General features: G+C 39.9%; 1 long non-coding RNA gene across 3 annotated transcripts in view; it reads right to left on the bottom strand.

Annotated features, from left to right (window-relative positions):
• Nucleotides 1-23,723, bottom strand: part of LOC118703436 — a 110,039-nt gene extending 86,316 nt beyond the window's left edge. The window contains exons 1-3 of one of the 3 annotated variants that reach the window (XR_006739797.1): nt 23,440-23,723; nt 23,048-23,208; nt 10,672-10,830 (exon numbers count right to left, since the gene is read on the bottom strand). This is a non-coding gene — a long non-coding RNA (uncharacterized LOC118703436). The remainder of the gene's footprint in view (nt 1-10,671; nt 10,831-23,047; nt 23,209-23,439) is intronic. The other 2 variants (XR_006739798.1, XR_006739796.1) reach the window with 2 other exon arrangements.
• Nucleotides 23,724-24,484: the final 761 nt, after the last annotated feature.

The following is a 24,484-nucleotide window of genomic DNA, read 5'->3' as shown; positions in this document are numbered from 1 at the left end:
TTCTCCTGCTCTCCATGTGAAGCATCAATGCAAATATGTGAGGTTCCAATCAGAGGAATCAGAACTGGAACAGTTGTCAACCATCATTGCTACATTGCAAGTTTATGCACCACCATTGTATAGATGTAAAAAAATGGTTGAAAAAAAATGGTTACTTCATCTCTTGTCTCTTGTTCTGATAATGTTACTCCAGAAAAAAAAAATGCACACTCTAAAACAAAACTATATTATTCTGACATGTATCTGGGTCATTTTTAATTAATTAAAAGACATAAAAGTAAATATTGTCACGTTAAATGTAAAGATTTCTAAACATACTGGCCTCCATTAAAGATATTCGGTAACTGTTCTGTATCCACAGGTGCATTTTCTATCTGTCATAAGTTTGCTTCCTTTTTTATGGTATTAAGTAATACCATAAGCGATCATCTTTGGCCTTGGATTCAGACACAAAATTATTCCATGTCAACTATGACAACCAGGTGTAATCTCATTTGTTGATCTGATATTTTCATGTTGAGTATAGCACGTTCTTTACGCTGAAATTACTGAGGCACTCGTATATTTGGTTAGCTTTCATTTGCAAGAGTCCAAATTTAGAAGACATTTTACAGCCATCACCTTTCACATGGGATTGACCAAAGTCACTATGTGGTATTCAGTTGGCAGATGAGAGATCCCAAATGGATTCACTCACATATCTGATGCTATGACAAAAGTGGCTGCAAGAGGGCTGTTGACCAGATTGCCTCTGCCTGGCCTCTCCAGCATGGCAATTTCAGGGTAGTCTGTGTACATAGTTGCTATTCAACATATGTTTTCTTAATAAATAAATGAACACAGTTGTCACATAGATTAAATTTCCATTAGAGCTCTCAACTAAGGTTTAACAATGAGCAATAATGTACCTCAATGCCCTGAAATAAAAATCTAGAGCATCGGAGCACTTTCCAGGGGGAATTCTGTCCAAAGTACAGATGTTCTGATTTGGAGAGCAGTCCTTGAAGGTCTTGCTTGCTTGCTGACTCTTGCAGAAAACCTGCCAGAAGATGACTGAATGGTGGTAATTTACCATAAAGAGCCATTACCTGTGCACAGCACTGGAAACATTTCTGATTGGTGGGAAGGAGAAACATAAGGATGCTCTTAAAGACACTGAGCTGGAAGCAAATGACCAAACACATGAAGATGCTAACTAACTCTCAGGATCACAACTCCAATATACACTGCAATAATTAGGTGCAGAATCACAGGATGTTGTTAACAAACAGTGGTAGAGGGCAAAAATAAAACAATGCTTTGAAAACACAAAGTAACTGTACTTGTTGGAATATATATTTACCTTGCTAAATAAGAGTATTCTTGGACAACATACATATCATGAATCTCAGTCCACAATTCTAGGTGTGTAAGTAATTCTATATTATTTCTGATTCAAAGCACAATTTCTCCGAGATTGTAAACAACTTAATACTAGCCCTCTTTGGGTTCCCTCTTTAATAGGGTCTGTCAGAGTTCTGAGACCTTCTGCCAAGCCAAGGCATGGAGAAGAATGTGGAGAGTAGAGTACCCTGTCCTCAATCACCATTCAGATGTTGCTTGTGAGGTATATAATCGCCTTTCAACAGGTCTGTAGGGTTTTTTTTTTTTTGTGAGTGTTTTTTTTAAAATATATTTTATTGATTTTTTACAGAGAGGAAGAGAGAGGGATAGAGAGTCAGAAACATCGATGAGAGAGAATTATCGATCAGCTGCCTCTTGCACACCCCCCACTGGGGATGTGCCCACAACCAAGGTACATGCCCTTGACCGGAATTGAACCCGGGACCTTCCAGTCCACAGGCCGACGCTCTATCCACTGAGCCAAACCAGTTTCGGCCAGGTCTGTAGGTCTTTGCTGCTTCTGTGGGGAAGCTATCAATTGTTCTCTTTGCCCAGAAAGCTTCTCCCCACCCTCACCCCCCCAGCACGAGGAGATATCAAAAGTGAAGCACGGGTCCTCTTTCAATCCCAGTAGCCATGGACTTCCCTCTCTTTCTCTCAACAGGCGGGGAGCACCTCTTTACCTAAAGGCATTATCTCTAAAGCTTTAACTCCTACAGGTGAACTGGGGCTTTTTTTGGAAGTGGAAATGACAGAAATGGACATTTCACATGCAGATCACTTTTCAGATCATATTGTTCCCATGGGAAATCAAGCCACTTTTGGTTGATTTGCTAGTCAATTAAGTCTGTATTACCAGGATTTACCTTCAAAATGAGTCTGTAAAGGCTGGCACATGCTTACAGCAACCAGACCGATGAGGAAACAAGTACAGATGCTGGCTGGAGAATACAGAATTTAAGGGGTGTGCTGTCTCTCACTCCAGACCTGTGATGAGATCACCCAAATTTCAAGGGATGCTAAAGATTTTTGTGTTAAAGCTCTTAGATTTTTAAAAGCCAACTCATTTGTTGTAACACAACATGTTTATACATAGTGTAGGCTAAACAAAATGCACCCCAAGGTAGATAGACCCAGCCCATGAGTTACCAATTTGCATAATCTAGATATAAGTATATCACTTGGTTAAAGAACTACTGTACCTAATACTATAGAGAAAGAATTTCTTTTAATCAGTGATTTATAAAATTCAGCTCTCTTTTTCCATTTCATAATAAAACTCAAATTTCTGCTGCTACCAGTTATAAAGGCAGGATATAAGATTTACTATTTATTATAAGGAAATGTGGTATCTCTGGCTCTTTGGACATCACCATAAAGATAAAGAATCTATTTTCTTGGCCTTCTCCTTCCCTTTCTTATCATTGCACTTTTTTAATCCTTTCGGAACACCATGAGCACAACCCGGTCCTTACTCAGAAACAGAGCCCATTCCCTCAGGCCCTTTCAGTACATATTAGTAACTGCTATGATCCACAGAATCATTTAGAATCAGATCAAAGTACAAACTTGCACCATCCACACAAACAAATCCTGACAATTACTAAATTGACGGTGTTCTTTTCCCAGAAACCAAGAATATATATATATATATATATATATATATATATATATATATATATATATATATTCTAATAATAAAGAGCTAATATACAAATGGTCCTCATGTCCTCCTGCAGTCATGCCCCAACAGCTCAGACACTCAATACTGGAGAGAGAGAGGAATGTGGACTAGCCAGGCACAAATGAGCTCCTGAGAGAGGAATGGGGACCAGCTAGGCACAAATGAGCTCAAAACAGAGGAATGGGGACCAGCCAGGCTGCTGCTGGGGAGAGGGACAAGCTGCATGCCCTGTGGTCTCAGAAAAGGGACAAGCAGCCCACCCCACAGTCCCTAGTGCCTGTGATTGTGGCCCAGGCAAAGCCGCCTGCCCACAGTCCCCTGCGGCTGTAGCTGGCCTGGGCAAAGCTGGATCAGGTCCTGGGAGCCTGTGGTCAGCCAGGGGGAGGGAAGCCTGGGCCCCAGGTTCCTGCAACCGGCCAAAGGAGGGAATCCTGGGTCCCAGGTGTAGGACAAGACAGAGGTGGTTAGCAGAGATCAGGGCAGTGGGGGAGCAGTTAGGGGCAATCAGGCAGGCAGAAAGAGGTGGTTAGAGATGATCAGGCAAGCATAGGAGTTAGGGGCGATCAGGCAGGCAGGCAGGCAGGCGAGAGGTTAAGAACCAGCAGTACCTGAGAGGGTGAAGGCTGGGCTGAGAGAGAAACACCACCACCACCACCACCACCACCACCCCCCGACCCCGCCCCATGCATGAATTTTAGGTGTATGTGTGTGTGTGTGTGTGGTCAAGGGCACATACCCTGATTGTGGGCTCTATCCCCAGTGGGGTACTTCTAGGAGGCAGCCGATCCATGATTCTCTCTCATCATGGATGTTTCTATCTCTCTCTCCCTCTTCCTTCCTCTGTGAAATCAATAAAAATATATTTTAAAAAAATATATTCTGGAAGAGTTCAGTCACACAGACCAATTCTGGCTCTATCATTTAGCCAGCTATATGCCTCAAGTCAAGTGATTAATCTCTCTCCTTTTCTTAAATTACTCACCCCTGAAAGGTGAGTCAAGGTTGCCTCCCTCATGGGGTTTATTTGAGAATTAAAGAAAATAATGCATCCAAATTGATTAGCACAGTGTTAAGCAGAAAACAATCCCTTGCCAACTCCCTCATGTCTGAGAAGCATCCTTCAGTAAACTCTAAGAGATACAAAAAAGATAAAGCATAAAAACACCCTCCAGGAGTCCTAATCTAGTAGAAACTATGGAAAGGTACTGACATTAGTTCACAATAAATTTTGTCATAATTATAAGTGTGATTTAATCAGGAGTCAATGGCCTTAAAAGGGATTTTCCATTGTCATCTATTGTAAGAATAGAAACCTTCAAACACCAGGGCAAGTACAAAGACTGTCTCAGATATGTTCTGACCATATAATCTTCTGCAGAGCTAAAATCCTGGTATTAGTCAGCTTTGTAGCTCTGATGAACATCACAAACAGGAAGCCACCAACTGCTGTGCTAGTGCTATATTTGGTGCTGGTTTGCCCTTACTTTGAGAACCCTATTCCGTATTGATCCTCCTACCTCAGAAATGATGTAACTACCCTTGGGGAAGTGAAAAAATACAAAGCTATGTGAGCTAAGCTTAGCTCCAGGATTTATGACTGCAAGATAGGAAATGCTAAATAGGCAAGAAAGCTCAAGAACATATTTTCATCAAGAAGACATAGAGACTTGCAGTCCCTGCTATACAAATAACTCCCTAACAACCATACTGGAAATATTACCACATAAAAAAGACAATGTATCTGAGTTGTTAATATGATTAAAAATACTGACCCACTTGACCCACTAGGACTTCCTACAAGCTCATTAGACAGAGTAGAAATCAGTACAAGGGAGATTATTAAGGATAAGAGATTAACTTTATCCCAAACCAACTACCATAGTTACACTTTTAACACTAATGAAGCTTTCTTGGTGTGATCCTAAAGATTATTTAGAGTGGTATTCTAACTTAGTGACATGAATTACTTTTAAGCATCACATGGCAGAAGCATATTAAAGGTAGAATTTTTACTGAACTCAGTGAGTAAAACAGTTGTAAAGAGTCACTATCATCACTTCTAAAGCAACACAACTTAATGCAGTGTCTAATCAAGATCTTTTGACAGGTCTAATTAGATACAGCATTAAATTGTATAAAAATTAAAACACATTTTAAAAAACTTATTTAAATGACATGACACCATATCTGACATTTTATGTTTGTGTCACTTTTTAGAACCAACGTAGAAAATAATGGCATATTTATCTTGCATCATAATTCAACTAATGTAATTTTTAATCCAAAATTGCTCCAGTGGCAAATTTCCATTTTTGCAGAAAACCCATTTGTACAGAATATCTGTGGTCCAAAATCATTGTTTAAAAACAAACTACTAACCATTGTCTCTTTTTTTATATTTATAGTCAAAGCCTATACAAGCATAAAAGACATTTGTAGTTGCAGAATGAAATGAAAATGTTAACCTGACCATGTGAAAGCCAATGTGCAGCTGATAGGCAGAGGAGGTAGAACTAGGAAAGGAAAAGTGGTTTAAAAAGTAGGGATCCTACTACTTAAATGTACTTGTTTTACAAAGCAAGGAATCAAATGTGTTTGTAATACTATTTAAAAATCACAAAGGCTTAGAAAAGCTAAAAATAGTATGAATATCAAACCTTAGCATAGGAGACGGGGATGGGAGAGTAATGGAAGTGAGTTATTACCTCATCTTTCATAATAGGAATGCTATAGGTGTGGTGTATTGATTTATGGAAGAGTACAGGAATAGGCACATTATCTAAAGTTATCAAGGCAATCTTCAAAAAATGTTTTAAGTAGCAGCTAAAAAGTGATGTCTTTAGGGAAAATAATTGGGAATGGAGAAGTATGGGTGAGAAACCGTTACTTTTCACCATAAACTCATCTGTATTATTTTATTATTTACCATATACATGTGATATTATGAAAGAACATATTTTAAAAAATAAAACTATGTGTGCATATTGGCATTCCTTATTAACATGTAGAGAGAAATGAAAAAATAGGTAACTTTAAAAGACAACATTTACAGAAAATTTTCATCATAAGCCACAATACACTTAAAAAACATTCTGAAAAGCTCAGTATTTTTTAACTTATTAATACTTTCTTAATAAAATATGTACATGACAGAAAACATTCCTTTTTAATAGTTGACAACCACTCAGCAGTGTAACAGAGAAACAAAGAAGAGACTGCACTTCAGGCACAGCCAGGAATACATGTGTGATGTTGGAAAAGTCCCATCACTTATTCTACTGGGGCCTTGGTTTCCTCTTCCACTGGATGAAAGGTTTGGGCAAAAAAGGCCTTGAAGGCGACTTCAGGCTCAACCTTACATATAGCAAAGCAGCTCATTTCATGTAATTAGAATCAAAGATTTCAAAGATTGGAAAAGAGTTTAGAAGTCAGTCTTTCAACCTCATTTGGCAGAAAGAAAAGTGAGGCCTCATAAAACTTCTAGAGCTACCAAGAGTTAAGGGGGCGGTGGAATCAGAAATAGAACCCATACTCCCAGACTCTCATGCTGCCATAACAAATGCCATAGAACCAAAACACCTGTTCTGGAAGTTAGACGTCTGAGATCAGAGTAAGGCATGGTCAGGTTCTAGTGAGGACTTACTTCTGGGCTTGCAGATGGTAGCCTTGTCACTGTGAGCTCATATGGTCTCTCCTTGGTGCACATACATTGGAGAAAATCTATTTCTCTTCCTCTTCTAATAAGGCCTCCAATCAGATCAGATTAGGACCCCACCCTGTGACTTCGTTAACCTTAATTGCCTCCTAAAAGCCCTTTCTCTAAAAACAGTCACATTGGGGGTTGGGGCTTCAACATATGAAATTGGGAGGGAACCACAGTTCAGTCTCTAGCATCTTCTTTCATAAAATGTATGACACAATCTTTTGTTGTTGTTGTTAATCCTCACTTGAGGATATTTTCCCATTAATTTTCAGAGAGAAAGAAACATTGATGTGAGAGAGACACATCGATTGGTTGCTTTCCGCACACCCTAACCAGGGTCAGGGATCTGAGTCTGGAACCAACATACATGCCCTTGTATGTTGCCCAGAATCAAACCGGGGACTAAAGGGTCAACGCGCTATCCAATGAGCCAAACTGGCCAGGGCAGGATGTCATAATCTTTTCACATCTCTCCTCCCTGCCAACATAACACAACAACTCTTGTCTATATATTTCAGCATTTCAATATGAGAAAATTGCACTTAACTGTAAAAAAAACGAAACTATTTCACAGCCTGATATTGTTTCTCGTTTCTCAGTGATGACTTAAAGAGACTAACTGCATAAAGATTTGCATGTGATATATTTTGCACTTTCTCTACATCAAAGTGTAAATTCAAAGACACAAATGCAGAGGTGCTAAGTTACTCTGTGGTAGCCTTCTATACACACTTATCAGTTGCGCTAACAATATCCCCAAGAATAAAATATGCCCATTAAAGCTAATAGATTTCTAGGAAGAAAAATGTTTTGTTCTTGGTTGAACACTTCCCTCGCAGTCCAGTTCCGTGAAACAAAACCCCACGTCTTCCTTTCAAACCGACAGAAGCAAACAATACAGTCAACATCTGGGTGAGGAGAGGGTTATATTTTCGGTTCAGGGTTGAGGAAAAAGATTTGCTAATCATAAAAAGCATATGAAGTCACTGAAATTACAAAATAAGGAGCTGAGAATAGGAAACTTAGTTTTAGAGGAAACTACTACTTAAATTACAGCATGTCTAGAAATGGGAAGGGATGCATAAAACCCATGAAGTTGCAGATAGTATAATTTATTTAGTAAAAAATATATATATGAAGGGTGTGCACTATAGACCAAGTAGAAAATACTTTAGGAGAGGTTAGGGACAACTACAAAGAGATTTACATGACTTCATACTCACAGATCATGTGAGAGGAGATAGTGTGGTCATCCACTAAAATGCCTTTCCAGGGCCTCCCAGCCCTCTTCCTCTTCCCTCTGCTGAATCCATCAGCCCCACCTTGGCTCCCAGAGTACACGGGGTAGACACCTTTACTGTAACCCTTATATATTGCCTTGCAGTGTTTTTCCAAGAGTGGTTCTTATACCATCTGCATCAAATTCACCTCCACTAATCCTCATCCCTACATGCTTATTAAAATTGCAGATTCTTTGGCAGCTCTGTAGAAAACAGCTCGTTGAGAATGAGCTCAGGAATCTGCATTTTATCCACTTGCAGATGAAATGTATACTACATTTTGAGAATTGCTACTACATGTTAGCTATTAGCTTGTCTCTCACCAAACTGAAAGTGCCTTTGATGACAGAAGCTGTGATTTATCAACCTCTTTATCCAATGACAAGCTCGAGTAGATCCCTGATAAACACGTGTTGACTGGGACACTGAGGAGCACCTCTTAGTGAGCAGAAGGCAGGGAAGTGGAACTCTCAGAATGACTGACCAAATCTTAAGAATGGCACTCAAGCCTCAACACCGAGATGAAATAAGCAGGAAATGATGTTGGGTTCCGATTCAGAACTGACTCAACACTTCGCAAACTGCTTTGAAATATTTACTAATTGTGCTCTGTGGGAAACCAAATGAGGGCTAGCTGAGACTCCAAGGAGTCCGGCCACTTGCATGCAGTGACCTAGGCAGGACACAGCAGTTTTACCAATGAATGCCAGTGAGGAGCAGCAGGGAAGATGGTCAGCAAAGAAGCCAGGAAGTCCTTCACTTCTGGGGAGTGCCGAGAAGGATTTGCAGCTGAAATTTGAGGTTGAGTGGAAAACCACATGAGAAACAAGGTGTCGAAATGAAGCAACTCAGACTCACACAGGAAGCCACACACCAGAGACCAGAGGCTGACCTGGCCATCAGGCTGATTCCTACTGTGCACCTGCGCTTGAGAAAGTCCTCGTCGCAAGTACAGATCAGGACTGGAAGCGACTTTTCCGGAAAGAAGAACGCTGGGATGACAGTTGATCCGTGGAACACTAAAAGGGGAATACTGAGATCTTTGTTTAAAGCTGTGACATCTTGCCTCTCACCTGAATAGGGAGGGCATAGGGTTAGACTAGGCAACTTGTGTCTTGCTGTAAAAGAATATTCGGGCTTGCAGAAGCAGAATATGTTACTGTCCAAGGAGAAAAGCTACACGATATAATATAAATGCTAGGTCATGTCCAGTTTCTGTGGTCATGTTGATCAACCTAATTACGATACCAACATTTAAAAAGACTACATTTAAGTTTGGTTTCTGGGGAAAACATGCTTGAACTCTTTGTTTTGTTTTTGTTTGTTGGGAGTCATGCAGGTAGAAAATGTTTAGACCTTTACATAAGGAAATGTGTCAGCCTCAAGTACATTCTGTCTGTGCTGAGGTTTAAACCCAGAAGGCAGCTCAGAGCTGGCAAGCAGTTCAGAATGGAAAAAACTAGAGAGAGGTGTCTCTCACCTCCAAGTAACTAAGAGCATCTGGAGAGGAAAAAACTTCCCAACTTTGCCTTCTGATGGCCTGGCATTTCTTCTATCTCTATTCTGCTCCTGCTCATAACTCCAGAATAGTTATTCCAAAGCTTTTTCATTAAGTCCCTGACTCCATTGCTCTCCTCACTTTACATGGTGACTCCTATGGTAGATCAGAGAGAAAATAAGGTGCCAGTGGAAAGAGCTTCTTCGTTTTCCTGCTTGCTCTGGGCCCCTGCCCAGAGAAGAAACTTATTCACCCCCTAGTACACATCACGTACACACACCTGTCTGACAATGTTTGTCGCAGTATGTGCTTGTCAGACATCCAATCAGTCTGCAGGGCACAGAGCAAATCCCGCTTCCCACCCCTCTGCTTCCAGATACATAAATGCCCAAGAAGTGTTCATGGGAGGAAGCAGACAGGAGAAAGGCAGCGGTATTGGCAACATGTTTGAGAGTATTTAACGTTCAAGGTGAATGGCAGGATGGAGTTAATTCAAGGAAACATTTAATAAAAATTTAAAACCAAAGAGACCACGTTAGCCTACCTACATAGGCACTTACCTAACAGCCTCATCAAACCATGGTGTAAGCATAAGATCACAAGCCACATTTAATTATTTTATTTTTAGTTGTGGTAAAATTCATATAACATAAAATTAACCTTCTTAACCAATTTTTAAAATGTTTTATCACTGTTTGCTATTTTTTTCTCTATCTTTTTTTTTTATTGAATTCACCGGGGGAGACATTCGTTAATAAGATTTAGGTAGGTTTCAGGTATACAGTTTTACAACCCATCCTCTGTATACTGTATTGTGTGCTCACCACACAAGTTGTCTCCTTCTGTCACCATTTACCTCCCCCCTTCCACACACACACACACATAAGAAAAAGCTCACTTTAACCATTTTTAAGCTGAGTCATGTTAAACGTGTTATAAGCACACCACTTTTAATGATATAAAATGAGGTTGCACCTTCCTTTTGTAAAAAGGACAAATACAGGCATTCGGGAGATCTGACTTAAGAAGGCTAGGTTCATGCCTAAAGCACACGTAGCAACTTCGTGCCTTAAGCACATGTAGCAGCTACGCAGGGCTGCCTGAAGGATGCACCACTAATTACCTGGCAGCAGCTTCTGGGGCTGACAGCAAGACGGTAACATCACAGTAATTGAAGAGTGTTTTCTTCCAAAGGACTCGTGCCGCAGACTACATTTCTGGTGCTAAAAATCCTCTGGGCTTGACAATTGCCAGCAATAGCCAGGCAACTTTAGGCCTGGCCCTGATTAACCAACAAACTAGACACTGAGTGATTTTAGAGAAGCACTACAGATCCAAAATGTATCAGTAAGTAAACAGCACATTATCCCACCTCTTACTCTCTACCCTCCCAAAAAAATCTTCATCTAGCTCTAAACTCTCTGAACTGGACCATTTGGCAATCTTCCACAGCAGGTGAGTAAGAAAGAGACCAGAAATTTGAAATGTATTGACAGTATCTGAAGTCAGGCAGTGAATAGATTCATTGCACCAATTCTAACATCATCATTCCGCAGCCCAGGGTCAATAGGCACCTAGAACCAGGGCAGAGTGTTTTACCTAACAACACAAAGCTTCAATGGCCACTTGAAGGATTGAGAAAAGAAGTCAACATACATTTTCTACAGCTACTTACTGAGGCTCTAGTATGGGCCAGCTGTGTGTTAAATAGTATAACATCAATATTAGCACACTTGCTCCCAAAGTTCAGAAATAAAACTTTCAAACTATGGAAAATCTGATCAAAAGTTATATAATCCCCCAAAAGTTACATAACCATGAAGGAAAAAAATGACAATATTTGCTTCTTCAAAACTTGTAGAGACTACACAGGGACAGAAAATCTTATAATGGACTACAAAGGGAATGTCCTAGGAAGGAAGGAAGTGAACGATTTGAAACAATTATTCAGAATTGGGTGATGATAATTTTCACAATTATGTGATTACTTTTCTTGGTCTGGAATTTATTTTGACAGTAAGAAAACCTCTTATAAGTAAATGGTGGTGTTTACTAGAAAGATACTGATCCCAAAGGGTAGAAAGTACACCTGTGCCATGCCAGGAAGGGAAACACGGAATTGGGAGTTAGGAACTATGGTTACACTCACAATTGCCCTGGAAGGTAAGATGCTCCCATATCCCCTTCTCTGTTTGCCTCCTTTCTTCTTTTCCTCCCCAGATGGGCTTTCTCTGCCTAGGAATGCACACGGCCAAATATGAAACCCTCTCTCTCACCAAAGCCCTGTTATTCTCGCCCGTCACATTCAATAGGGATGCACTAAAGCTTCTGAGACCTAATTTCAAATTCTTACTTGGAGAAATTGATGAGGATAGCTTAGGCCAAGTATTCACACCCAGATGTTTATGACTTTTCCAGAAGGCTCTATTTCCTGTGACGCCAGATATAGCACTAAATTTTGATGTTCTACCCATAGGATTGCAGCATCTTGATTCATCAGTAACCAAGCAAAGTTATAGAAATGCGAAGCAAGAACATTCTGTGCCAAATGCTTAAATTAACAGATCAATATTGTTGGTTTTCATCCCATCCAACAAAAAGCATGTGCCGTTTTTCTTAAGTGAAGAGTTGCAAGCATATCCTTAGGATGTTCAATCTGTACTGTTTCTTTTTTCCCCCACAGGAGATAAACTCATCTTTACTTACTGGAAAAAGCAGTCTGTGTGGTTGTTCTCATCATCAGCGTGGGAGCTGCTCTATGAAAGGCTAAGCACTTACTGGCTTCAAGACTGTTGCAACACACAGACAGAGAGCATAAACCCGCATTTCTCACCACAGATGCTTTGTCTTAGAGACTAGGAGCTGTGCTTGGTAACAAATGCTGGAAGGCACTGAGGTATCAATTACTAACTATTTAAGGACGATGCCATCTTTAGCAAGGAATAACACAACGATAAAAAACAGTTGATTCTGTTGCAGGAGTCAAGTATTTCCATACTCTTGTTAGCAAGCCTTTATAATCTATATTTAATCACACGTTTCTTTGGGGACTCTTGTCTAGGGACAAGCTTAAACCATTAATTAAATCACTGCATCTGCGATGCTGGAGTTGTTCCTCCCTTGTTTATAATACGCACTTGTCTACTGGTTTGAATGAGGAGAATGGAGGGCGGGACCAGTCTGTCCCCCCTCCCCCAATTCATATATTGAAGTCCTAACCCCAGTACCTCTGAGTGTGACCGTATTTGAAGACAGGGCCTTTCAAGAGGCGATGAAGCTAAAATGAGACCATTAGAGTGGGCCCTGATCCACGATGACTGATGTTCTCATAGTAAGAAGAAATTTGGGCACGCAAAGGGAAGTTTGAGCATCAGGGACACTTAGCACAGAGAAAAGATCATGTGGGGACACAGTGAGAAGATGGCCGTCTGCAGGCCGAGGCGCGAGGCCTCAGAGGAAACAAACCTGTCAGCACCTTGTTCTTGAACTTTCAGCCTCCTGAACTGTGAGAAACTTACATTTCTGTTGGTGAAGCCACCCAACCTGAAACAGTCTATTGTGGCAGCCATAGCAAATTAATATGCTCCCTTGTGAGAGATTTTAATACTGGAGGAACCCTTAATACTTTTCTTCAGGTGACTCATTCACAAGTGTAATTGAATGTGAGCTCACTTCATCTGTGTCTGAACCTAGACATGGAGAGAAGCCGTAAGAGCAGCTCCCACAGTGCAGGGCTGCCTTCCCTCGTGGCAGCGATTGGCTGGGACATGTAGCAGCTGCCTGCTTTCTAAGGGCCAGTGTCACACAGACCCAAGACTGCCTACTGTCATGCACGTAATCGCTCCCCCCACTTACAGCATCTCCCTGGCTTCTGCAAGCCTTTGAGCCACTGCGATGGTCTGCTCAGAGCCAGGCGCTGAAGCCATGATGCCTCCATGGCAGGGGCAGAGGCGTGGCTCAGACAGCCCCAGAGCCTGCGCAGCAGCACGCCCACCACTCACGTTTCCTCTAAAGCCAGTGACATTGATTTTTTTTTTTTTTAATTAATGGCTCCGAGGACAAAATAGAGTTGCAGAATCAAAGAAGCGATAATTTTTCTCTGGCCATTGTAATCTTTGAAGTGGAGTCACCTTGTGAATAAACCAGATTATAAAACATAGGGATATCCTCCCCATTTCCATTTGCTTATGTAAAAACTTGTTATCAAAGGAAGGAAGCTGATTATGAGTCCAAAGGGGGATGCTGTGGTTTAGTACAAATCAGGGGTTTAAGTTGTTGCAGGACTTCTTGGGAAGAGTTGACAAGATTAATTTCGTCCACATTGGGGTTGATTCAAAGGTTGTTCTTTGCTGGTTTGTGATGCCCCCAGCACTATGTTTCCTTGGTCTTTGGTTAATTTATAGAAGTTGCAAATAATCAGGAAAGGTCTCCAGAGATAGTCTGTGAGCCCTGTGACCCTTCTTCCTCCCATGGCCAAGGAGAGTCCCCCAGGACAAAAGCTAAGATGTTCGAGGGATGCTGGGCTGCACGGAGCTCAAAAGCAGAGCTCTCTCTCTAACTTCTCTCTCTCTCTCTCTCATTTTCTCTCCTGCTCACTCCACTCTCATTCACTCACTCTCTCTTGCTAGAGCAGATTGAAAAGATTTTCAACTAGGGTGTCCCCAACAATAAGAGTTCAAGGGGGGCTGCTTTTGCAGGAGGCCCAGGACTTGGGACTCGCATTAGAATCTTCAGGCACAGGCACTGGTTAGCTATAGACTTTGAAGCAAATAGCATCTCAATATTGATCTGTGATGCCCCATAAACTAAGGATGCAAAAGATTCATGTGTCCCAATGACCAAATATTAATTCAGTACCAGTGCCCCTTCCTGGACAGGAGCGAAATGCACACGTCCCACCAAACACACACACCCAATAACAGCCCCTCTTACGTATACACAAGAACCCCCATGCTCACACACCACAACAACTAGCACATACACCACCAACTGCCCCCCCACACACATCGTCAGCCACATCATCAGCCACTGCTCACCCACCACATGTCGATAACAAACACCACCACACACAACGCACCACCCCTACGCACAGATTCACAACAGGCACATTACAAAAATGCAGTCCCCATAAGTGAGAGAGAGGGAATGTGAAAAACAAGAACCCTCAGCAAAATCATCTCTGTTCTCTGTTCTTCTCGTTGTTTCAGAGTCTCTACCTCTGCTTTACACTAACCCAGATTTTAACATTGACTTTTGAAGAGAAATGTCTAGTACCTTTGATAGTTCTATCTTCTCTATGTGTTTGTCCGGAGTCTCCTGATTCTGTCACTTTAGGCAAGAGGGTCTGCTGTCATGTTCTTTTCTCAGTGTGTCTTAAAAAACAAAGGCACAGCTGCATTTTATAACCTGGTATCAGATCACATTTTCTCGTCATGCCTGCCTCCTTGCCCAAAAGCAATGAAAGCTCCTTTACTAATGAAAAAAATTAGTAAGGTACCGTAATCGGGTCGCTTTAGAAGGGTGTGGATTATGTGCGTTTTAGGGCATGAGAGGTGTGTTTAGTTTTTCAGAAATAAAAATTGGACATATCACCCGCCTCTAATTTGGAAAGAGATTATTCAAAAGCAGTCAACTCTTGATTACACTAAGCCTAATGTACTTGGGCCTTGTTTTTTTGTCCCCTCTGCTGCCTACTCTTTCTCAGTTTCACTGTTCATTACCTTCTTTGTCATTGTGTAGAAAGAAAGGTCATGGTGATATATAAGTCAACCCTTTTCATTTTATCTTTGTAGCTCTGCAAAAGATTTGGAAGAGGAATAAGATAAACCTAAGGATCACCTGAGGATTTTATATAATTACTTCTGTGCTCTTTGCCCCCCAATTTGTATTGTTTAATTGAGTTTTTTTTACATGAGATAAATGTGTCTTTATCGCTCCATCCTTGCCTCAATACAAGGATTGCTCCAACAAGCAATTTGGCAAATGAAAGTTATCAATAAGAGCCACTGCAAAGGGCTTGTTAACCCAAACTATGATGTCTGTACCACATTCCTCTGCCAACTTCTAGGTCACCCACACCAAAGTTCACTAAGCTCAATATCCTCTGGAAGGATTTGACATAAAAGCGAATTGCATGTGAACTGGGTGTATGACTCTGTAATGCTATAACCGCACAGAAAACTGCTGTCATCTCTGGCCACTGATAAACTCTACTTGGCATAAAGAAAGACATCTAAAATTTATGAACTTCAGTAAACCCATCTACAATAGATTCATTGCCCAAATTCATAGTGAATAACTGCAAGGTGTGCATAAGGGCTTTTCAACGTGTCCAAGAATTTTAACATTCCATTGTTTGAGAATGATTAATAATTAATTCATGACTAATACAATCAGTGTAATTAATGAATGGTTAATACAATCATTACTATATGATACGCTGTATAAAATGTAAGTTCTAGTAGATAGGTTGATTGGGCATTAATGTTAATGGAGGACAGTTTGCACTTATGTAACTAGACATTTCATTGTTGGCATAATCAATTGGGATGTATTGCCTAGAATGTATTGACTGCTAATTAACTTTAATGATACTTACTCTATTGTTTAAATAAACAGTATGAAAACTAATCACTGAATTTCCTGTAGCTGTGTTCTTTGTTTCAATCAATGTTTGCTTTCTCTATAGCGAAATACTTTGGAAATTATCTCAAGCTTGACCAAGAATATTGACTCTGATTCACCACAATTTTAAAAAAAAAATGTTATCATTTCCGTAATGTTGTCGCTCATTTCTGAGTAATTGTTGTTGCTAGTGGTATAATGACTTCACTCTAAAAGTGAATGTAGCTAACTTTTTCCCTGTCTTTGGATATCATCAGGATTCAAGATACATAGTGGCAGGGAGTTCAGGATTTAGGAATAGTGGAAGGGAGCTGTGCTTTTTCTAAGAATATGTTCTGATTCTGATGATTCTAGCTAAAAATTGGGTAGGAAAAGTTTGGCAGTTTTAAATAAACAGACTTACTCTTGGACCAGGTCAATGTCTAAAATCAGATTTTTAATCCACTCACAGTAATGATTTAATGTACATGAACAGCCACTGGTTAAATGTATCAAAAATTAATGCTAGTGGGCCAAAGAGCAGTTTTTTGCAAATAAAAAACCTGACATTGTCACTTTAGTAATTTCTCACTAAGGAGAAAGAATAATAAAAACAATGACTAGCCTAAACCGGTTTGGCTCAATGGATAGAGCATCGGCTTGGGGACTGAAGGGTCCCAGGTTCGATTCTGGTCAAGGGCATGTACCTTGGTTGCGGGCATATCCCCAGTAGGGGGTGTGCAAGAGGCAGCTGATCAATGACTCTCTCATCGATGTTTCTAACTCTCTATCTTTCTCCCTTCCTCTCTGTACATAATCAATAAAATATATTTAAAAAAAAAAAACAATGACTAATGTTAGTTGAGTCTTTTCTATAATCTTCTCTTAAGAATTTTATCCAATAGGAGTCCAGTTATCAATCATAAGCCAATTGCTCACAAATTTACCTTCTTCAGCCAATCCTTCATTTTGTAAATATTTATTAAATGCCTATAGTATTCCAGCCACTAGGGATAAAAGAGTGAATGGATTGAGACTTTTCTTAAGTTTAAGACCCATAAATCCACTGCCTACTATTTACTTCACTTGAATGTCTCAAAGCCATCTTATATTAACATGCCTTAAGCCAAACACATAACCTCCCCTCAAGTCTAACGCCCTTCCCAGGTGCTTAACTCAGTGACTGGCACTACCTTTTAACCAGTTGCTTAAGCTAGAAACCTAGGAGTCCTCTTCAGTTTCCCCTAATCATCCATCCCCATATATAGCTCATTAAGTCTATTTTATTGTTACCTCCTAAATGTATCTTGATTATATCCAATGAATTCTCTGACTCCACCCTTACCTCCGTATTCCGATATGTCATCATAACTTACCTGTCCTGCGACGACAATCCCTCAGCTGGCTCTCTGATTCTGCTTCTCCTTCTTTCACTCTCTTTCTTTGCACTGCAGAAGAGGTGGAATTTTAAAAACATAAATTTTATATTATGCTCCCTAACCCCTCTTCCCCACCGCAATATTCAAGCCCCCTTCACTTAACGATTCCATGCTTCATCCTACTACAGGGACTTTGTAAAGCTGGTGCTTTGCAAAGGAACACTCTTCCAATCTTCCTCCCCCATGTATCTGCTCAAATTTCCTGCCTACACCTCAAGTTTTAGAATACTTGTTAGTTCTTTAATGAACTAAAACACTAATTATGCTGGGTTCCCTTTACATGCTCTTATACTTGCCTTTCTTCTTATGACTTATCACAGTTGTAATTTTACATTTATTTTTATGGGTTTTTTTAAATCATAAAAAAGTCTTCTCCATAATGATGACAGAAGCTATTTTATTTTTGTTCATTATTGAATGTATAGCTCTGTATAGTGCCTATCACATGTTTGTTTTTTCAATGAAGACTTGCTATATGAGTGAATGAATGAATGAATGAATCAGAGAGTGAGTGAATGAGGAAAAAACCAAATTACTCAAAATCCCAATATCCCCAAGTAGGCAGTTATAATAGTAGTTTGATGTATTTCTTCCAATAATCTTGTTGCAAATGTATTTTGGCACATTTACAATTTGGTCAGATACTGTATTTACAATCATATATATATATATATATATATATATATATATATAAAAGCTTAAGTGACCATTACTACTAAATGACCAGAATGACTGGAACGACCAATTGACCAGTCGCTATGACACACACTGAATATCAGGGGGCAGATATTCAATGCAGGATTTGCCCCCTGGTGGTCAGTGTGCTCCCGCAGCCAGCCAACTGCCCGTGGTCCCTCCCCTGGCTGATCAGCCCCCATTGACCCCTGGTGCTAAACTATTTGTAGACAACCCGCTTCTGGGTCAGGGTTTTATATATAGCTGAGCAGCTCCCTTGCTATAATCTTTTGAAAGTCAGCCCTCAACACAAGTGTTTGTCTTGTTCCTGTCCTCTCCCTTCCCCAGGGGCCACCCACCCACCACAGTGGCCGTGCAGTAATGAGAGAAGGAGAAGAGGGTAAGTGGGTAACTGTGCAGTGGCAGGGTGCCGATGGCGGAATTGGAGTCCTGCATCCATTTCCTCTGTGCCTGGCCCATCGACCATCACCTCCTCTCCCCCTGGGGCTTTTGGGCCCTGGACTGGACGTGGCCCTTTCCCAGAGAGGGGACAAGGGCTGGCTCCTCCTCAGGGTCAGCAGCCAACCTCTCTCAGTCCTTCCCCCTAGCTGGCCAATCCCTGGCAGTCCCACCCCTGTCCCTTCCCCGATCAGCCTGGCCCCGATCTGCCCTGATCGCCGGTCAGGACTAGGGTATCCACCTGTGCATGAATTCGTGCATCAGGCCTCTAGTTTTAATTATAATCCATATATCAAACTCTAAGAATTTCCTGAAATTGTTAACTATCATTAAAAAGCCCATTTTTTATGGCTGCATAATATTTCAACTTATGAATCTAAAGTATATAAACACTCTCGTATTATTAGATACTTAGGATTTTTCCAATATCTTTACTGTTGTAAATAATGTTACTGCAACCATTTTTGCACATTTAGAGCATCTTAATTTATGACTACTAACAGGGCAAATTCATCAAATAGGATAAATTCTATGGTTAAGATGTATATATATTTTTAAAGACTTGGAAATACCTGAATACTAATATAAGAACAATGAATACAAGAGCAATAAATGATATTATACCATTTATATGTGTCTATGTTGAATCAAATTAGCCAGCTTTAGATTGCAGGGTAAAAATAGACTAATCAGTTTATTGCAAACATTTATTCAACATTTAAAACTATACCTTGTCATAGGTTACTCCAGAGAAAGACTGAGGAAATGCTTTGTAGGATATACTTATTTTTCAACAATATACCGTATTTTTCGGACCATAAGACGCACTTTTTTCCCCCCAGAAGTGGGGGGAAAAAGTCCCTGCGTCTTATGGTCCAAATATAGCCTACACATATACTTTAAAAAAAAAAGTTTTTTTACTTGCACGGCTCTGTGTGGTCTCTTTGTGCTTGCCCGGCTCTAAAATGGTTCTAAATGCTGCTGTTTACTTTACAGCACATGTGTCAAACACAAGGCCCGCAGGCCAAATCCGTCCCGCCAGGCCTTGCAATGTGGCCCGCACCGCGCTGTCATCACTGCACTCCGCTGCGTTTCCATCACAATGACAGTTTATGACTGTTCAGTAAACCATTCGGCCCGCGATTTAGGCTGGATTTTAGATTTTGGCCCCTTCTCTGGTTGAGCTCGACACCCCTACTTTACAGGGTTGATTACATGTGTTTATGACTGTGATGTTGGGTTTTAATGCACATAAAATATTTTAGGACACTATTTGTTTCAGAATCTTTTTTTCTTCATTTCCCTTCTCTAAAAACTGGTGCGTCTTATGGTCCGGTGCGTCTTACGGTACCTAGTGTGCTGAAATTAACCCTTTTGAAAAAATACTTCTGCAATTTTGGCCTTTCCCCCCTGCTTTACAAATCTGGTAACTTGATAGTTCAGTAGAGTTCTTCACAATATGTTCCAGGAGTACATAGTTTTTTGAAGCTTTATGAGATTTACATACATTCTTAAAGATTCTGCCAATTGTTTATGCTTAAAAGTTGTTTCAAATGTTTTCATTGTTTGGTGTGGTTTTTTTTGTTTTGTTTTGTTTTTTGTTTGTTTGTTTTTTATAAGTTCATCAAGGTCCAGTGTTCCAGGATAGGATAAGCGATCAATAAAAACATTAGGAGGTAGGGCTTCCGTAAGGTGAAATTATCTGGGATGCTGTACACCCCTCCCTGCTTCCACCAATTACAGGATTTCCCTCTGGGAGGTTTCCACACAAGAGTCTGAATTAGAAGAGTCTATTAAAAACAAAGCTTTCTAGACAAGTGGGTTTTTGTTTTGTTTTGTTTTGTTGCAAGACTATTACATTCAAAACAACCACAGCAAGACTTTCAATAAATATATTTATAATATTTCTGGTGTTCAAAATAAATGTCAAAATCATCCATTTTTCATTCAGAAGATTCAATTCTCAGTCTCCTATGTAAGCACACATCATGCTAGGAAAAGAAATCTATGCACAGCATGACCTACTTTTGGTGTATTGAATTTTTTAAGAAAAAAAAAAAAGAATTAAAAACTGTCATTAAAAATTCAGGCAGTACTGCATTAATAGAATGAATGCAAAAGCATATTTCAATATAAGTAAGAATGAACTGTATTTTTTAAGAGATTCTACAATCAATAATTTTAGGTATATTTTCCTATTATTTATACTGCTATAAACCCTCTTAGACTATTTAAATTCACACTCATATCCTCGGTTGCCTGTCCTGGCACATAATTCTTTTTATAAAGGTAAGAAAAACCTTTATTATGGTAGGTTCAATTTTGATACTATGATTATTCATATTTTCGTCATACTATTATGTTTGTCATTTAGACATCTTTAGAGATACCCTTGCCTATCTATTATAATTTTATTTTTATTACCCAATTCTTCTGCTTTTGTTATAGAATGCATTCTAAGTTGTTTAAAATTTTTTCCTTACATGCACAAGAACTCTATGATATATGTACATAGCCCATTTTATAGTAGATGATGTTGAGGCTCATAAATAGTGAAGAACCTGCCTAGAGCTCAATAACTAGAAAGGGGAAGAGGCAGGGCCTGAACCCAGTTCTGTTTGGCTGAACACTTCGGCTCTTTCCACTACATCAGGTAACAAACCACATATGCTTCATATAGTTGTAAGCATCAGAGATTATATAATTTTGGCCTATTTTTGACATTCAGTAAATGGCACCTACTTACTGTTATCATCATTATTTCTTATAGTGTCACTTAGCTATGAGCATTCCTTTACCAGAGAAACACCATCTAACAAGTCATCTTCAATCCAAGCATATGCTTTTTGTGCCTCTGCTTCCTTTCTCTTACGCTATACAACCCACTGCATAATTGAAATATTCCCCATTTCTCCTCCACATAGACAAGTTCAGGATAGTAGTAGGACAGTAGAAAGAACACTGGCTTGTGAGTCAGCTAAAACTCCATTGGATTCCCAGCACAGACCACTAACAGCTAAGTAACTATGGGCAAGTTATTTAACTTTAAGATGAAGATCTTTTCATTGGTAAAGGGAATAATGATGCCTGTCTGGTAGGATTTGTAGATTAGAAACAATGCATGCACATAGTAGGTACTCAGTAAACAATTTTCTCATTATCATTTTCATCATTATAACCTATGCTTCAGTTAAATCAGACCACTTATCCACCCCCAATACTGTGTGTGCTTTGCAATTCTCTCCCCATCACATTGTCATCCAATTCATTCTTCATTCTCCAATTTTAGTTCAAAAGTAATTTCCATCACCCTGACCAGTTTGGCTCAATGGATTGAGCACTGGCCTGAGGACTCAAGGGTCCCAGGTTCGATTCCGGTCAAGGCATGTACCTTGGTTGCAGGCACATTTCCATAGGGAGTGTGCAAGAGGCAGCTGATCAATATTTCTCTCTCATCGATGTTTCTAACTCTCTATCCCTCTCTCTTCCTCTCGGTAAAAAAATCAATTAAAATATTTTTAAAAAGTCATTTGCATCAAACTTTCTTAGGTCCTACTACAGGAAGAGATTTCTCCTTTATCTGAACAGCTATAGTACTTGGAACTTGCTTATTAGGCCACTGTATCTTGTATCAAATATGTTTGTATTTGCCTACTTTTGTTTTTAAGCTCTGAGAACCTTGATTGCGTGGACAATATCTTAAGCTCCCCTGTTTTCTCCACAGCACTTAGTTCAGTACCTGGCACTCAATAAATGGATGAATACAAATCAAATATATAAATAAAGTTTTAATGAAATCTGTATTCTTTAATAGTTTGAAATCTCTTAATTTAAAATGTGTAGAAACTCTTTTTTAAAAAAAATATATATATATATTTTATTGATTTTTTTACAGAGAGGAAGAGAGAGGGATAGAGAGTTAGAAACATTGATGAGAGAGAAATATCGATCAGCTGCCTCTTGCACACCTCCTACTGGGGATGTTCCCACAACCAAGGTACATGCCCCTGACCGGAATGGAACCTGGGACCTTTCAGTCCGCAGGCTGACGCTCTATCCACTGAGCCAAACTGGTTTTGGCTGTGTAGGAACTCTTAATAGTTTCTGGAATATGATCTATTTTTAAAGTGACTAAATAAAAAATTCTGCTCCTTGACCCTCCCTTAGAAAACATCCCTTCCAGGATGGCGATGACTACATGGGATTCCCAGAGGAGCTTTAGGCACATGAAGGTACATTGTAGACATGTGGCCTGAAACAAAGAGAATGGGAAGACTGGCAGATGGATATATATGAATGATTTATTATAAGGAATATACTCACATGATTAGGAAGGCTGAGAAGTCCCAAAACCTGCCATCTGCAAGCTGAGTCCTAGGAGAGCCTGTTGGTGTAGTTCCATTCCCAGTCTGAAAGCCTGAGAAGCAGCAGGTGCTCTGCTTGCCAAGCTCTATCAGGAGCATCCGTGATGATGGAGGTCCAGTCTGAGAGCAACAGAACATTGATGTCCTAGTTCATTCACTCAGGGCGGGGGGGGGGGGGGGGGGGAGAGATTGAGAGAGAGAGAGAGAAGAGAGAGAGAGAGAGAGAGAGAGAGAGAGAGAGAGAGAGAGAGAGAGAGAGGGAATTCTTCCTTCTACATTAGGGAGACAATCTGCTTTACTTAGTCTACAGATTCAATTGTTAATCTCATCCAGAAACAGTCACAGACACACCTTGAAATCGTGTTCAGCCAAATAACTGGGTACTCCATGATCCAGTTGAGCTGACACATAAAATTAACCATCACAACTTCTCAGGTTTAAAAGGATGTCATTTCTGCAAAAAAAAAATTAGCAGCCTACACCAGAATAATTTCTCATTTCTCTGCTGCAGGTGAGTCATTAAAGACAAGCCCTGGGCCCAGGGACAAGTAGGCACGGAAACCACCCTGCCCACCAAGCTTTACCAAATTGGCCTGGGGCAGCCTCCACCTGGGGGAAAGTGCCTCTTTTTAATTTGCTGAGTAGTTGTGGACCCCGAGAAGAAAGATTTATTTGGTGTGAATCCCATACTTGCCGAGATGGACTTCCTAGTGTTAACCGAATTTTATGAATAATAAGAGTATAACGGCCATTTGCTGACAGAGGGTCCTCACATTGAACTCTGGGCTTCCCACATTATGTCCCTTGTCCATTTTACACTGTTGAGTCAACAACTGCAGGGAAATTCTGAGACCTGCCCACTTATCCAATTGTCTTTTGTATATTTATTTGTCCAATAGTAAACTTGTCTGTAAGATTGCTGTCTTACACTTTTTATAGAACATTCCAAACATATACTGAAATAGAGAGTATTATATAATAGATCTCCATATACCCATTAATCAGCTTCATCAATTATCTATCCAATTTTATTTCATTTATACCCCTATAGTATAGATTTCAAGGGAAGAGAGAAAATATAAAAAGTAAAAAGAACCTCAAAGTCTATGGAATGATAAATAAAAATATTCTTTTTCAATCTGTTACTTGGTCCGGTACTCATCACATATTCTGAGTTCTCATGGCAGATCAAGCTTCTAGACCTCAGATCCCTCATTTGTAAAATAAAGAGAACTCCATGGTCTCTCAGTCACCTCTGACAGGAATTGTATGAGTTTATTGGGGAAAGCCTAAGAAAGCACAGGAGGGATCTTATTGGAAATAGCATCTGTTTACTGGCATATTTCCATTTTTGGTTTAATTAATTTTAAAGCATTTTATGTCTTCCAGAAAAAAA

Source organism: Pipistrellus kuhlii, unplaced genomic scaffold (assembly GCF_014108245.1).
Source record: "Pipistrellus kuhlii isolate mPipKuh1 unplaced genomic scaffold, mPipKuh1.p scaffold_m20_p_4, whole genome shotgun sequence".
NCBI classification, from domain to species: Eukaryota; Metazoa; Chordata; class Mammalia; order Chiroptera; family Vespertilionidae; genus Pipistrellus; species Pipistrellus kuhlii.
This window is presented reverse-complemented; position numbering and strand designations above follow the sequence as displayed.